General features: G+C 43.4%; 1 long non-coding RNA gene across 1 annotated transcript; it reads right to left on the bottom strand.

Annotated features, from left to right (window-relative positions):
- Positions 1–1,962: 1,962 nt before the first annotated feature.
- Positions 1,963–13,674, bottom strand: LOC127298377 (uncharacterized). Its single transcript, XR_007849722.2, has 4 exons — positions 13,378–13,674; positions 13,121–13,292; positions 12,031–12,091; positions 1,963–2,185 (listed from the first exon to the last, which is right to left on the bottom strand). It is a non-coding gene; the product is annotated as an uncharacterized lncRNA (long non-coding RNA).
- Between the last annotated feature and the right edge of the window lie 3,403 nt (positions 13,675–17,077).

Raw genomic sequence — 17,077 nt, 5'->3', positions numbered from 1 at the left:
TCCAGAGTTGGTGAAGCAGTTCTTTGCCACTTTGGCCATCCAGAAAGATGATGACCGTACTATGGAATGGATGTCTGGCTCCACTCACTGTTCTGCCACCTTGCGCCGTTTTGCTGCTATTCTTGGAGTTCCTGCAGAAGGAGGCCGCCGTCTCCATGGACCTCAGAAGGCAGATAAGAATGCACTGTTTGACCTCTATACATCTGCTGGAAAAGTGGGAGAGACCAAGGGGCTACTTAGCATTTATAGTCAGTTACTCAGGTTCTTTCGGTCCACCATCGCTCCTAGTGGTGGTAACAATGATGCTCTCCGGGGAACTCTTGTGGATCTCATGTACCTCAGCTTTCGGTGTGCTCGTGATGAGAATGAGGAACGTAACTACACTATTGATATCATGGACTACATCTTCCACGAGATTCATGATGCCATGGTCTCCCGCACCTCTATACCTTATGCGCCCTACATCCAGCTCCTCATCAACAACACTGCGGGCGTGAGTGGTGAAGACTTGAGCGGGTACCCTATGATGAATCACTCTGTCAAGAAGGCCTACAAGCTTAAGCCTGTCTCTTCTGCTGTACCTCCACCTGACTCCTTCATGGGTGCTGCTCGTTCTAGTGGATTTGCTCCTGCTCGCCATCCTGACCTCCCTGCTATGAAGAAACAAGTGAACAGGCTCAGTTGGTTTCAGCGTTACATCCTTTGTATGAACATTGAGATCCATAAGGAGAACTTTGCGGCCAGCCGGGAGCGGGCTGAGATTAAGCATACTCAGGCGGTTATTCTGCACAAGCTCAGTGGTGAGCAAGGACCCCCTCCTCAGCCTCCAGCTCACCCAGGTTACAGCGGGTGGCATTCCGCACAGGTTCCGTGGAGTGATCTTGATAGTTGCATTCAGAGGTCCAGTCTCACTCGCCGTTCTCCGGATGCACCTGACACTGATGAAGAAGCAGAAGAAGAAGAAGAAGAGGCGCAAGAGTCCGATGATGATGATGCCTCCGAGTGATCCCCATGGGGCGAGTAGCATCGCGCTTGTCCCCTTTTTGGCGTCTCGATGCCAAAGGGGGAGAAGCGTTCTATTAGGAACTCTCTCGGGGATTTGCATGGTTTGGGCACAAGCATATGCGTTTATCATTCCTTTATTGCTTGTGTTCCCTCTTATTTGAACTATTTGCTTTGGTTGTGTTCCGTTTAAAACTATGTGCTATGTGGTGTGAGACATTGTTATGGTTTTCGGATTTCTATATGTTGAGATCAAGACTATTATATTATGTGTGATGCTATATCTCCGTATCATATATCTACACATGGGTATGTTTTCTAGCACCATATCTCAACTTCATATATGTATATGTCTCTTGTTAGAGCTCTTGATGGATACCTCTTGTGTTGAGGCACCTTGCTCCTATGTGTAGTGTATTTGTATTCAAATGCAAATTACTTATATGCACACATGTAGGGGGAGTGCCTCTATGTTTTGCCATCATGCTTGTCTCTATAATGATTCTTTTGCAAATCCGTATATTGTCATCAAACACCAAAAAGGGGGAGATTGAAAGAACATCTCTCATATTATGTTTTGAGTGTTTGATGTCAATGTATGTGATACACTAATGGTTGTTTAAGTGATACATGAATTACATAGATACATTTGTATGTGTGTTGGATGTGGTCAGTGTTATCAAAAAGCAGTTGCAAAAATAATCATCAGGCCGGATAATCCGGGCCGGATATTTCCAAAATATCCGGCCCCCAGAATTTCGGCTAAGGACTTGAGGAAATGCAGCTCAGTATAGGGGCCGGACATTTGCCCGGATATTGTCCCAGTTTTGTACCAGGGCCGGATTATCCGGGCCGGATATTTCAAGAATATCCGGGTGTAGCACCCTACCTTTAAATAAAGGCAAGATACCTGTGTATAGTGCTATTCCCGGGATCACTGATAGCACACACATTACAAAATATAGTAATCATTGCGATAGTATCAAATTACTACATCGTTGATCCAAAGGGTAAAGTAAAACCTTACAATTTGCATAGTCACACGGACTAGCTCATTACAATGTTCAGAACAAACACAGCGGAACGTAAGTCATCAATGAGCCTCCATCATCTTCATGTGCCACAGGCAGTCATGTTGGAATGCAGACTCGAGATCCTACCACGTACTTCTCCTCAGAAAATCCTGCACGTTTGAATATGCAGCCCCACGAATGGAGGTCAGTACAATGATGTACTGGCAAATGACACTTATATGGTGGCAGTTTTGGGCATGACTATCTACATGATATTTGGCAAGTGGAGTTTAGGCAAATTTGCATAAAGCCAATTTTATCCTACATTTTATTTAAAACAAAACATTTTGAATTTTTTTGAATGACATTATGAAATCACTGTAGGATAACGTTGCATAGAAAACAAAAATTTTCCTACCGCGAACACGCAATCCAAGCCAAGATGCAATCTAGAAGACGGTAGCAACGAGGGGGTATCGAGTCTCACCCTTGAAGAGATTCCAAAGCCTACAAGATGAGGCTCTTGTTGCTGCGGTAGACGATCACTTGCCGCTTGCAAAAGCGCGTAGAAGATCTTGATCACGATCGGTTCCGGCGCCACGAACGGGCAGCACCTCCGTACTCGGTCACACGTTCGGTTGTTGATGAAGACGACGTCCACCTCCCCGTTCCAGCGGGCAGCGGAAGTAGTAGCTCCTCTTGAATCCGACAGCACGACGGCGTGGTGTCGGTGGCGGTGTAGAAGTCCGGCGGAGCTTCGCTAAGCAAACCGGACAATATGAAGTGGAGGAGCAAAGCTAGGGTTTGGGAGGGGGTGGCCGGCCACTCAAGGGGGGCGGCCAAGCTATGGTCTTAGGGTGGCCGGCCCCCTCCCTTGGCCCCTCATTATATAGGTGGATCCCAAGTGTTGGTGTCCAAGTCTTCGAATAAGACCCGAAACCAAAACCTTCCATAGGAGGGGGCAAACCTAGCCCAACTAGGACTCCCACCCAAAGGTGGGATTCCCACCTCCCATGTGGGGGGGTGGCCGGCCCCCTATGGTGGAGTCCACTTGGGACTCCACCCCCACTAGGGCTGGCCGGCCATGGAGGTGGAGTCCCTTGTGGACTCCACCTTCCTTGGTGGTTTCTTCCGGACTTTTCTAGAACCTTCTAGAACCTTCCATAGAACCTTCCGCGACATTTTATTTCACATAAAATGACATCCTATATATGAATCTTATTCTCCGGACCATTCCGGAACTCCTCGTGATGTCCGGGATCTCATCCGGGACTCCGAACAAATATTCGAACTTCATTCCATAATTCAAGAACTACCATTTCAACATCCAACTTTAAGTGTGTCACCCTACGGTTCGAGAACTATGCGGACATGGTTGAGTACTCACTCCGACCAATAACCAATAGCGGGATCTGGAGATCCATAATGGCTCCCACATATTCAACGATGACTTTAGTGATCGAATGAACCATACACATATATTACCAATTCCCTTTGTCTCGCGATATTTTACTTGTCCGAGGTTTGATCTTCGGTATCACTCTATACCTTGTTCAACCTCGTCTCCTGACAAGTACTCTTTACTCGTACCGTGGTATGTGGTCTCTTATGAACTCATTCATATGCTTGCAAGACATTTAGACGACATTCCACCGAGAGGGCCCGGAGTATATCTATCCGTCATCGGGATGGACAAATCCCACCGTTGATCCATATGCCTCAACTCATACTTTCCGGATACTTAATCCCACCTTTATAGCCACCCATTTACGCGGTGGTGTTTGGTGTAATCAAAGTACCTTTCCGGTATAAGTGATTTACATGATCTCATGGTCATAAGGACTAGGTAACTATGTATCGAAAGCTTATAGCAAATAACTTAATGACGAGATCTTATGCTACGCTTAATTGGGTGTGTCCATTACATCATTCACACAATGACATAACCTTGTTATTAATAACATCCAATGTTCATGATTATGAAACTAATCATCCATTAATCAACAAGCTAGTTTAAGAGGCATACTAGGGACTTCTTGTTTGTCTACATATCACACATGTACTAATGTTTCGGTTAATACAATTCTAGCATGATATATAAACATTTATCATAAACATAAAGATATAAATAATAACCACTTTATTATTGCCTCTAGGGCATATCTCCTTGAGTCTCCCACTTGCACTAGAGTCAATAATCTAGATTACATTGTAATATACCTAACACCCATGGCATTCTGGTGTTGGTCATGCTTTGCCCTAGGGAGAGCTTTAGTCAACGGATCTGCTACATTCGGATCGGTGTGTACTTTGCAAATCTTTACTTCTCCATCTTCGATGTACTCGCGAATCGAGTGGTAACGCAGCTTGATATGCTTCAGCCTCTTGTGTGACCTTGGCTCTTGTGCATTGGCGATGGCACCCATGTTATCACAGATAAATGATTAATGGGTCCAATGCACTCGGAACCACACCGAGCTCTACAATGAACCTCTTCATCCATACCGCTTCGATGAAGCCTCTGAAGCCGCTATGTACTCTGATTCTGTTGAAGACTTCGCCACCGTGCCTTTGCTTCGAGCTTGCCCGACTTACTTTGCAGCACCATTCAATATAAACACGTACCTGCATTGTGACTTAGAGTCATCAGGATCGGTGTTCCAACTTGCATCGGTGTAACCGTTTACAACGAGCTCTTGGTCACCTCCATAACAAAGAAACATATCCTTAGTTCTTTTCAAGTACTTCAGATATTCTTGATCAGCTGTCCGAGTGTTCCATTCCTGGATCACTTTGATATCTGCTAGTCAAACTAATGTAAAGATGTGCTATATCCGGTCTAGTACATAGCATGGCATACATGATAGATCCTACTGCCGAGGCATAGGGGATGTTACACATCCTTTCTCTTTCTTCTGTAGTAGCCGGTCCTTGAGTTTTACTCAATACCTTGCTCAGTAACATAGGTAAGAACCCTTTTCTTACTTTCGTCCATTCTAAACTTCTTTAGAATCTTGTCCAGATATGTACTCTGTGATAGCCCTATTAGACGTCTTGATCTATCTCTATAAATCTTGATGCCTAATATATACGATGCTTCACCAAGGTCTTTCATTGAAAAACTATTATTCAAATAACCCTTAACACTTGCTTAAAAGTTCTATATCATTCCCGATCAATAATATGTCATCTACATATAATATCAGAATGCTACGAGAGCTCCCACTCACTTTCTTGTAAATACAGGCCTCTCCATGACACCGTATAAACCCGAAGTCTTTGATCACCTTATCAAAGCGTCGGTTCCAACTTCTCGATGCTTGCTTCGGTCCATAGATTGAACGCTGAAGTTTGCATACTTTGTCAAGACATTTTTAGGATCGACAAAACCTTTGGGTTGTACCATATACAACTCTTCCTCAATGTCTCCATTAAGGAACGCCGTTTTGACATCCATCCGCCAAATCTCATAATCGAAAAATGCAGCTATTGCTAACAAAATCCTCACAGATTTCAGCTTCGCTACAGGTGAGAAAGTCTCATCGTAGTCAACTCCTTGAATTTGTCGGAAACCCTTTGCGACAAGTCGAGCTTTATAGACGATAATATTACCATCAGCATCTGTTTTTCTCTTGAAGATCCATTTATTTTCGACAGCCTTTCGGCTATCGGGTAAGTCTACCAAAGTCCATACTTTGTTATCATACATGGATCCCATTTCGGATTTCATGGCTTCTTGCCATTTGTTGGAATCTGGGCTCATCATCGCTTCTTCATACGTCGCGGGGTCCTCATCATTGTTATCCACAATCATGACATTTAGACAAGGATCATACCAATCAGGAGTGGCACGTTCCCTTGTCGATCTGCGAGGTTCGATGGTTTCCTCGTTCGAAGTTTCATGATCATTATCATTAGCTTCCTCTGTTGCCGGTGTAGGCGGTACAGGTACAACTTCCGATCATCGCGCTACTACGATCAACGAGTATAGATTCATCAATCTCATCGAGTTCTACTTTTCTTCCAAATACTTCTTTAGTGAGAAATTCTTTCTCAAGAAAGGTTCCGTTCTTAGCAACAAAGATTTTGCCTTCGGATCTGTGATAGAAAGTGTATCCTATAGTTTCCTTAGGATAACCTATGAAGACGCATTTCTCCGCTTTGGGTTCTAGCTTGTCCGGTTGTAACTTCTTTACATAGGCTTCGCAACCCCAAACTTTCAGAACGACAGCTTAGGTTTCTTATTAAACCATAATTCATACGGTGTCGTTTCTACGGATTTTGATGGTGCTCTATTTAAAGTGAATGCGGCTGTCTCTAATGCATAACTCCAAAATGATAACGGCAAATCAGTAAGAGACATCATACTACGAACCATATCTAAGAGAGTTCGATTACGACGTTCGGACACACCGTTTCGTTGAGGTGTTCCCGGCGGTGTCAATTGTGAAAGTATTCCGCATTTCTTTAAATGCATGCCAAACTCATAACTCAGATATTCACCTCCACGATCAGATCGTAGAAATTTGATCTTCTTGTTACGTTGATTTTCTACTTCACTTTGAAATTCCTTAAACTTCTCGAAAGTTTCGGATTTATGTTTCATGAAATAGATATACCCATATCTACTCAGATCATCTGTGAAGGTTAGAACATAACGATAACCACCGCTACGATGCTACGCTCATTGGTCCACATACATCGGTATGTATGATTTCCAATAAGTCGAGTAGCTCGCTCCATCATACCGAGAGAATGGAGTCTTTGTCATTTTTCCCATTAGACATGCTTCGCATCTATCAAGTGACTCAAAGTCAAGTGATTCAAGTAATCCATCGCATGGAGTTTCTTCATGCGTTTCACTCCAATATGACCAAGACGACAGCTGCCACATATAAGTAGAATTATCATTTAGTTTAATTCGCTTAGCATCAATGTTATGTATATGTGTATCACTACTATCGAGATCTAACAGAAATAAGCCATTCTTTTGTGGTGCTCGACCATAAAAGATATTATTCATAAAAATAGAACAACCATTATTCTCAGACTTGAATGAATAACCGTCTTGCATTAAACAAGATCCAGATATAATGTTCATGCTCAACGCAGTACATAATAACAATTATTTAGGCTTAAAACTAATCCCGAAGGTAGATGTAGAGGAAGTGTCCCGATTGCGATCACATTGACCTTGGATCCGTTTCCAACGCGCATCGTCACTTCATCTTTCAGCGAGTTGTCGTTTATTCTTTAGTTCCTGCTTTGAGTTACAAATATGAGCAACCGAACCAGTATCAAATACCCTGTACTAGAACGAGAACTAGTGAGATAAACATCTATAACATGTATATCGATATACCTTCTTTCTTCTTCTTGACAAGGCCGCTCTTTAGATCAGCCGTGATACTTGGAGCAATTACGCTTCCAGGTGTCCCTTCTCCTTGCGATAATAGCACTCAAGATCGGGCTTAGGGCCGTTCTTAGGTTTCATAGGAGGCGTGGCAGCTTTCTTGCCACCCTTCTTGAATAATACCTTAGACTTGCCCTGTTTCTTGAAACTGGTGGTCTTGTTGACCATCAACACTTGGTGCTCTTTCTTGATCTCAATCTCAGCGGCTTTTAGCATGCCAAAGAGTTCGTGTAACTCCTTGTTCATGTTACGCATATTGTAGTTCATCACAAAGTTCTTGTAACTTGGTGGCGGTGATTGAAGGACACGATTAATCCCGATCTGTTAGGAATCACTATTCCCAAGTCATCGAAGTTTCTTCGCATGCCCGGTCATGGCGAACATGTGCTCACTAACGGAGCTGCCTTCTTCCATCATACAGCTGAAGAAATGTTTCGATGCTTCATAGCATTCCATCGCCGCATGAGTCTCGAATATAGCTTTCAGCTCATTCATCAACTCATGAGGATCATGGTGCTCAAAACGTTTTTGAAGATCGGATTCCAGATCGCACGGGATGGCACACTGAACTTGAGAGTACCGAGTTTTCCGAGTTGCGTAAACAGCTTTTACTTCATCGGATTCATCTTCTGCAGGAGGGTCACCTAGCGGTGCATCAAGCACAAATTGCAGATTTCCGCCAGAGAGGAAGATCCTCACATGACGGAACCAGTCGGTGAAGTTGCTACCGTTGCTCTTAAGTTTCTCTTTCTCTAGGAACTGATTAAAATTGATTGAGGACGCCATCTCTACAACATATATTTGCAATAGTTTAGACTAAGTTTATGACAAATTGAGTTCAAATTTTAATTCAACATAATTAAAACCCTAGGTGAACTCCCACTCAAAACAATATCCCTCGCATTGTCTTAGTGATCACACGAACCAAATCCACCGCACCTAAACCCGATCATCACGAGAAAAGGTGTGATTTCAATGGCGAACACTCATAGTGTTCATCATATCAACCATATGATTCATGCTCTACCTTTCGGTATCACGTGTTCCGAGACCATGTCTGTACATGCTAGGCTCGTCAAGGCCACCTTAGTATCCGCATGTGCAAAACTGTCTTGCACCCGTTGTATGTACTTATCGAATCTATCACACCCGATCATCACGAGATGCTTCGAAACGATAAGACTTAATAACGGTGCTACTAAGGATGAACACTTTATTATCTTGAGATTTTAGTGAGGGATCATCTTATAATGCTACCGTCGCGATCTAAGCAAAATAAGATGCATAAAAAGGATTAACATCACATGCGGTTCATATGTGATATGATATGGCCCTTTTGTTCTTGTGCCTTTGATCTTCATCTCCAAAGCACGGATATGATCTCCATCATCTTCGGGCATGATCTCCATCATCGTCGGCGTAGCACCAAGGTCAATGGCACCGTCTTCATGTTTGTCCTCCATGTAGCAACTATTACAACTACTTTGAAATACTACTCAACATGAAATTTAAAGACAACCATAAGGCTCCTGCCGGTTGCCACAATACAATAATGATCATCTCATACATATTCATCATCATATCATGGCCATATCACATCACCAAACCCTGCAAAAACAAGTTAGACGTCTCTAATTTGGTTTGCATATTTTACGTGGTTTAGGGTTTTCGAGAGAGATCTAATCTACCTACGAACATGAACCACAACGTTGATACTAATGTTTTCAATAGAAGAGTAAATTGAATCTTTACTATAGTAGGAGAGACAGACACCCGCAAAGCCTCTTATGCAATACAAGTTGCATGTCGAACGAGGAACAAGTCTCATGAACGCGGTCATGTAAAGTTAGTCCGAGCCGCTTCATCCCACTATGCCATAAAGATGCAAAGTACTCAAACTAAAGATAACAAGAGCATCAACGCCCACAAACCATTGTGTTCTACTCGTGCAACCATCTATGCATAGACACGGCTCTGATACCACTGTAGGATAACGTTGCATAGAAAACAAAAAATTTCCTACCGCGAACACGCAATCCAAGCCAAGATGCAATCTAGAAGACGGTAGCAACGAGGGGGTATCGAGTCTCACCCTTGAAGAGATTCCAAAGCCTACAAGATGAGGCTCTTGTTGCTGCGGTAGACGATCACTTGCCGCTTGCAAAAGCGCGTAGAAGATCTTGATCACGATCGGTTCCGGCGCCACGAACGGGCAGCACCTCCGTACTCGGTCACACGTTCGGTTGTTGATGAAGACGACGTCCACCTCCCCGTTCCAGCGGGCAGCGGAAGTAGTAGCTCCTCTTGAATCCGACGACACGACGGCGTGGTGTGTCGGTGGCGGTGTAGAAGTCCGGCGGAGCTTCGCTAAGCAAACCGGACAATATGAAGTGGAGGAGCAAAGCTAGGGTTTGGGAGGGGGTGGCCGGCCACTCAAGGGGGGCGGCCAAGCTATGGTCTTAGGGTGGCCGGCCCCCTCCCTTGGCCCCTCATTATATAGGTGGATCCCAAGTGTTGGTGTCCAAGTCTTCGAATAAGACCCGAAACCAAAACCTTCCATAGGATGGGGCAAACCTAGCCCAACTAGGACTCCCACCCAAAGGTGGGATTCCCACCTCCCATGTGGGGGGGTGGCCGGCCCCCTATGGTGGAGTCCACTTGGGACTCCACCCCCACTAGGGCTGGCCGGCCATGGAGGTGGAGTCCCTTGTGGACTCCACCTTCCTTGGTGGTTTCTTCCGGACTTTTCTAGAACCTTCTAGAACCTTCCATAGAACCTTCCGCGACATTTTATTTCACATAAAATGACATCCTATATATGAATCTTATTCTCCTGACCATTCCGTAACTCCTCGTGATGTCCGGGATCTCATCCGGGACTCCGAACAAATATTCGAACTTCATTCCATAATTCAAGAACTACCATTTCAACATCCAACTTTAAGTGTGTCACCCTACGGTTCGAGAACTATGCGGACATGGTTGAGTACTCACTCCGACCAATAACCAATAGCGGGATCTGGAGATCCATAATGGCTCCCACATATTCAACGATGACTTTAGTGATCGAATGAACCATACACATATATTACCAATTCCCTTTGTCTCGCGATATTTTACTTGTCCGAGGTTTGATCTTCGGTATCACTCTATACCTTGTTCAACCTCGTCTCCTGACAAGTACTCTTTACTCGTACCGTGGTATGTGGTCTCTTATGAACTCATTCATATGCTTGCAAGACATTTAGACGACATTCCACCGAGAGGGCCCAGAGTATATCTATCCGTCATCGGGATGGACAAATCCCACTGTTGATCCATATGCCTCAACTCATACTTTCCGGATACTTAATCCCACCTTTATAGCCACCCATTTACGCAGTGGTGTTTGGTGTAATCAAAGTACCTTTCCGGTATAAGTGATTTACATGATCTCATGGTCATAAGGACTAGGTAACTATGTATCGAAAGCTTATAGCAAATAACTTAATGACGAGATCTTATGCTACGCTTAATTGGGTGTGTCCATTACATCATTCACACAATGACATAACCTTGTTATTAATAACATCCAATGTTCATGATTATGAAACTAATCATCCATTAATCAACAAGCTAGTTTAAGAGGCATACTAGGGACTTCTTGTTTGTCTACATATCACACATGTACTAATGTTTCGGTTAATACAATTCTAGCATGATATATAAACATTTATCATAAACATAAAGATATAAATAATAACCACTTTATTATTGCCTCTAGGGCATATCTCCTTCAATCACACCATGGATAAATCCTCCATGGGTTTTAGAATGATCACATGGTTACATCTCCCATGAGTTTTCAAAGGTTGATACAAAATTTTAAATACATTCATAAAAGATGATGAGATTCCTCCGTACATTCCCTGCCTAGAAAGCTCAAATTGTCCGTAACCGGGGACACGGCTAAGATCTTAGGTTTAACTCTCGAGAGGTTGCGCTCTTTACCCACAATTCGCAACCAAGCCTTTTTGCCAAAATTCTTCATCTTCATTAAGGCCAGAACAAGGTCACCACGAAGCCTTTCTTTAGTAGCCCCTCTACCTACCGGATCCGCCCGTACCCTGAAACTCCACCCACTGGCGGTACCCTAGGCGAGGTTTCCCACTAAGTACTTAGCTAAGACAGAGCCCATAATGTATTGTGGTTGCACTGGAAGCTATCTAAAACAAGGGTGACATAATAATCTCTTTAATCCTGGGTGGCAATCCCTATTCAACCGCGCACTCTCAGGCACCCACCCGTCCACTGGTCCATCCCCAGGGATCGGAGCCCTGAGCAGCCGCCCACCACTCAAACAATCCACCCAGGTGATTCATTAAGGGTTGTTAATTTTCACTTTTCAAACCATCACAATCGAAACAATGAAACAACATTTGGCATTTGATGTTGCAGAGCAGAAATACAGTATCCTAGCAATAGGTTCAGGAGTGGCTACACACTACTAGGGTTTGCTAAGCATAGCATAATACTTTACTTTGGAAACAGAATCCTACCATGCATGCTAGTTTCAAAACACTAATGCATAATTAAAATAAGTAGGATTTGAGTGTCACTTGCCTTTTTGGTAGTCGTAGCGCGTTCACTTCTCTTAATCAAAATACGTGCCTCTCCGTACGAACTATAATATAAAATATAGCACAACATAAACACACCATTCAACAACAACAACAAAATCAAACATCATTCGATATGAACAATCATAGACATGCATGCATGCTATGCACCAATTTATTTCACAAGAGAGGTAGTGTGTATATGTTGAATTGTGTGTTCTCTGATATGTGCAATAATAATGAAGCTTCCTAGGTATTTAATTTGGTTTAGAAAAACAATAATTAAGTATCTAATTAACATACACAACCTTATTAATTAGCTACCACAAGACTTATGTTTAGTAAAAATATAAACTTGACTTCGCTGGATAGGTTACAGTAGTACAAGATTAGACCAATTGGAATTATTCAAAAATAATTTATAGAATTTGAATTATCGTCAAATTACTGATTTATATAGATTTTACTAAAGCCAGTTTGTGCACGTGTCAAAGTTGTACAACTCCTATACCAAGTTGAAGTACATGATCTGAGGATTCCAGAAAGTACAAATTTGTTAAATTTGGACGAGTAGATTATTTGATATAATTTTTATAGTGAAAAAGGATTAATTAAATCATTTGAATTATGATTCGAAAACTAATACATAACATATATAGTATTCTTGCATATTTGGATTCTACATGTTATAAGCTTTCCAACGATATAAAGTTTGTAAATTTTGGACCTCTGGATGATTTTATAATGAATTTGTAAGTTAGACACATAATCTGATATTTAAAATTTACTTTTAAAATTAGTTTGACCGAATTTGACTGAGACGCTGACTGTATTGTCTAGTTGACTGCTAACTGTACAGTTGACTGCTGACTGTACTGCTGACTGTACTGCTGACCGTACCGCTGACCGCAGTTTGACTTTGACCTGACTGAGTTGACTATGCTGATGTCATGATGATGTCATAAAGTTGACAGAAAAATTTGCTCAGATGGAAAAACTTTCTACATCAAAGTTGTATAGAATTAATAGATCTATCTAATGCATAAACTACTTTTCACAACGGATTAATGTGTTTGACAAGATCTGGGTTATACCTTATAAGATCTGAATCTTGTAACACGATTTTCTCCTTGCTCGGTGAACCAAACAAGGTGAAACTTACGGCAATTGAAAGATCTTGACGAGAGGAACAACTTCCATGTTGAGGTCGTGACAATTCGAGATCGTTTTGAAACTCGATTTGGCTCCGGTTGACTCGAAATAGATCTGTAGATGAGCGATAAATCCATACGTCAAATCGAAAAACTTTCAACATGAAAGTTGTAGAGGATGATCAGATCTACATACTCACCAAAGAAATTTGGATTTCGTGGAACGAGCACAAACTAATTGAGGATTCCCTTTGTCAGGTCTGACACCTTGCGATGCGAAATTATCCGTGTATGGTGGATGAAAAAAGATGAGATTGGTCGGGATTGAAAGATCTCGACGAGATCTACAACTTTCGTGTAGAGCCCGAGGTGATTCGAGGTAGTTTTGATGGTCAAATCAACGAGTTAAGATTTCGTTGATGTAGGATTTCGAGAAGAGGAAAGGGAAAACGAAACTGCGGTCTGGTGTAGAGTTTATATAGACCATAGGTCGGTGGAAAAGGTGGAGCTCGAAGTTAGGAACGCCTAGAAACAAACGGATCTGAAATCGGAGTTGTGTGGCTCAAGAAATCTATGTTTAAGTAGAGACTAGGACAATGCCCGCACGTTGCTGCGGAAGAACACTGACATTGTTTATTATAAGCCGGATGGTCCAAGCTCCAAACTAAGCTTAGAGACGGGAGGTGCGGATCAGCGGCACCGTGCCCTTGCACAAGATTGCCCTTGTTACCGGGTGGTTGAAGCAAATCTAGAGTTTGTCCGCATCGTACTTCTAGTCTCCAATCTTGTATTAACGAAGCTCACAACAGGGATGGAACGATGGATCATAGACGGGTAGACGCCGAGCTTGCTGCATGCACACACGACCTCGTCTCGGACCTAAGGCCGGAGAGGAGGCGCAACGTTGGGGAGAGCCCGCTGACATAGGCATCCCAAATGGGCCTGCCGAAGATAGTACCCAGGGTTTACTGAAGGCCCAATACCCGAAGGATAAGAAGTTTCGGGAGCCCAAGATATATTAAGGAAAGTTAGAGTTGTAATAGGAAGTGTTATTTGTAATCTGGCGGGATGAGTTAGAAACCGGCCCGGACTCTGTAACTTGTACAAAACAAAACCCTCGGCTCCACCTCCTATATAAAGGGGGAGTCGAGGGACGAAGAGATCATCGAATTATTGTTACAAACCCTAGTTTTCATAATCGTCTAGTACTTTTCGGCTGAAACCTTCGAGATCTACTTGCCCTCTACTTCCAACTAAACCCTAGCCTATAATCCATAGGCATTGACAAGTTGATACCTCGTCAATTGGCGCCGTCCGTGGGATTTGAAGCGCACAATTTCGACACCACCAATTTTGGTGGCGCCAAAGGAAAAGGAACCTCTCCTGCTGTATATTGCAGCCACACCCCAAGTGATTAGCACGGTGCTAGTTGTCGAAAGAGAAGAAGAAGGGAAAATCCATGGAGTGCAGAGGCCAGTATACTTCGTGAGCGAAGTTTTGTCGCCCTCAAAACAAAGGTACCCTCAGTACCAAAAGCTAGCATATGGAGTGTTCACAACAGCACGAAAATTGCGCCACTATTTTTCGGCACACCCGATCATAGTGGTCAATGAATCTCCCTTGTCAAATATACTAAACAATCCAGAAGCTACGGGTCGTGTCTCCCTTTGGGGAATAGAACTTTCCCCTCGGGACATCACGTATGAAAAAAGAAAAGCAATCAAGTCGCAAGTTCTTCCAGACTTCATTGCAGAGTGGATGGAGCTGCAAAACACAGGACCCCCAGACTTGTCGAGAACATGGACCATGAACTTTGATGGGTCCAAGAGATTTGAAGGAGCTGGTGCAGGAGTAGTACTTATATCACCTGAAGGCGACAAGTTAAAATATGTCCTTCGGATGACGTTCCCTAACGCATCCAATAACGAAGCAGAATATGAAGCTCTCATACACGGGATGAAGATGGCGAAAGCTTGTGGTGCAACTCGACTAAAAATCTTTGGCGACTCACAATTAGTGGCTCAGCAAGTTATGAACCAATGTGACGCAGTCAATGACAGCATGATGGCATACAAGGAGGTGTACAACGAGCTCGAGAAGTTGTTTGATGGATGCGAAGTAAATCATATTAGCAGATTGAGCAACGACGAAGCCGACATTCTTGCAAACATCGGGTCGCAATGCCTTGAAGTTCCGCCAGGCGTATTTTGGGAAGAGATAACAGAGAGATCTACTAAATCGACAAAATCAAAAAAGAAGGAGAAGAAACCCTCGGGGGCTACTAAGGAGGAGAAAGAAGAAGAAGAAGATCAGGACCTGATCATGATGATACAGATACCATGGATGCAGACGTATATATCATACATCCTCAGGAAAGAAATACCCGATGATCCAGTTGAGGCAAGGCGAGTAATTCGACGCTCCAAAGCTTTCACGGTGATCAAAGGAGAATTGTACAAACGAAATATTTCAGGCGTCCTGCAAAGGTGTGTCACACCCGAAGAAGGAAGAATAATTCTGAAGGATGTTCACGAAGGAATATGTGGCCACCACGCAAGTAGTCGAGCTATTGCAGCCAAGGTTTTTCGGGCAGGATTCTACTGGTTGACAGCAATCGAGGATGCCAAGGAAATAGTAAGAACGTGCGACGCGTGTCAAAGGTTTGCCGCAAAACCTCACTCTCCAGCAGCAGAACTAACACCAATACCATTGTCGTGGCCCTTTGCCCAATGGGGACTTGATATGGTGGGCAAGTTACACAAATCCTGGCCAGGAGGAAAGGAGTATATGCTAGTAGCTATCGACAAATTTACAAAGTGGATAGAAGCGAAGCCGATAAATTCACCTGACGGAGCGTCCGCAGTAAAATTCATAAAAGGCCTCGTCTTCAGATTTGGAGTGCCCCACAGCATCGTCACAGACAATGGCAGTAACTTCACATCCCACGAATTCAAAGATTATTGCAAAGAAGTGGGTATCAAATTGCACTTTGCGTCAGTTGCACATCCTCAAACCAATGGGCAAGTCGAGAAAGCCAATGGCATCATTTGCAATGGCATCAAGAAACGCCTGCTAGGACCACTAGAAAAAGCTCGACATACCTGGCCAGAAGAACTACCAAGTGTGTTGTGGAGCATCCGAACAACACCAAATACGGCGACACAGGAGACTCCGTTTTTCCTGGTCCATGGAGCAGAGGCAGTACTGCCAATAGAAATAGAGCATGACTCCCCCAGAGTTACAGAGTATAATGAAGAAACTTCTAAGATAGCGTTGGAAGACGACATCGACGCACTCGACGAAGCTCGAGATGAAGTACTATCAAGGGTAACCAAATACCAACAGGACTTGAAGAATTACCACAGTCGACGTTTGCGGCCAAGATCTTTTCAGGTGGGAGACCTAGTTCTTCGGCTCACGCAAAAAAGTCATGAAAAACTCGAGTCACCATGGCTTGGCCCTTACATTGTCACGGAAGTAATCGGAGGAGGAGCATACAGGATAAAGGACAAGAAGACAGGGGTGGAGGAGCAAAACCCCTGGAACGTGGCGCAACTCAGGCGGTTCTACGCCTAGAGCTGAAAAATAGTCCTTGTAAAACCTCAATGTACTGAAACGCCCGCGAGTTTTCAGACGCACTCTTTTCCTTTTTCGGGGCACTGAGTGGGGCCGGGAAAGGTTTTTAATGAGGCGGGCTCGCGGTGCTGCAATATAATAAAGATAGTATCAGTATGCCTTTTCTTCATCGACACGCTCAAAGTTTCTGACACGACGAATTTCAATATAGTTCTTCGAAAAAAGAAAAGCCTCGCCTTGGTATTAAAATACCTCGCGAGTCAATACAGATACAACATAGTACTTAACAAAAAAGCTCGGGGGTTGATTTTCGCTAACATTGCA

The sequence above is a fragment of the Lolium perenne genome, chromosome 5 (genome assembly GCF_019359855.2).
Source record: "Lolium perenne isolate Kyuss_39 chromosome 5, Kyuss_2.0, whole genome shotgun sequence".
NCBI classification, from domain to species: Eukaryota; Viridiplantae; Streptophyta; class Magnoliopsida; order Poales; family Poaceae; genus Lolium; species Lolium perenne.
This window is presented reverse-complemented; position numbering and strand designations above follow the sequence as displayed.